The 728-nt window shown below is 46.7% G+C and overlaps 1 protein-coding gene across 1 annotated transcript in view; it reads right to left on the reverse strand.

Moving 5' to 3' along the window:
• The window catches only part of LOC106811131 (trinucleotide repeat-containing gene 18 protein-like), a 24931-nt gene that overhangs the window by 11249 nt on the left and 12954 nt on the right, over positions 1-728 (reverse strand). The gene's annotated exons all lie outside the window — the stretch shown is intronic.

The raw sequence follows: 728 nt of genomic DNA on the forward strand, positions 1-728 counted from the left end.
ATGGCTGGGTGATGTTACACTTACATGCCAATGACTGGGTGATGTTACACTTAAGTTACACACTCATGGCTGGGTGATGTTACACTTACCTGCCAATGGCTGGATGATGTTACACTTACATGCCAATGGCTGGGTGATGTTACACTCACACACTCATAGCTGGGTGATGTTACACTTACATGCCAATGGCTGGATGATGTTACACTTACACGCCAAGGGCTGGGTGATGTTACACTCACACGCTCATGGCTGGGTGATGTTACACTTACACACTCATGGCTGGGTGATGTTACACTTACACACTCATGGCTGGGTGATGTTACACTTACACGCCAATGGCTGGATGATGTTACACTTACATGCCAATGACTGGGTGATGTTACACTTACACACTCATGGCTGGGTGATGTTACACTTACACGCCAATGGCTGGATGATGTTACACTTACATGCCAATGGCTGGGTGATGTTACACTTACATGCCAATGACTGGGTGATGTTACACTTACATACTCATGGCTGGGTGATGTTACACTTACCTGCCAATGGCTGGATGATGTTACACTTACATGCCAATGGCTGGGTGATGTTACACTCACACACTCATAGCTGGGTGATGTTACACTTACATGCCAATGGCTGGATGATGTTACACTTACACGCCAAGGGCTGGGTGATGTTACACTCACACACTCATGGCTGGGTGATGTTACACTCACACACTCATG

The sequence above is a fragment of the Priapulus caudatus genome, unplaced genomic scaffold (genome assembly GCF_000485595.1).
Source record: "Priapulus caudatus unplaced genomic scaffold, Priapulus_caudatus-5.0.1 Scaffold507, whole genome shotgun sequence".
Classification (NCBI taxonomy): domain Eukaryota; kingdom Metazoa; phylum Priapulida; class Priapulimorpha; order Priapulimorphida; family Priapulidae; genus Priapulus; species Priapulus caudatus.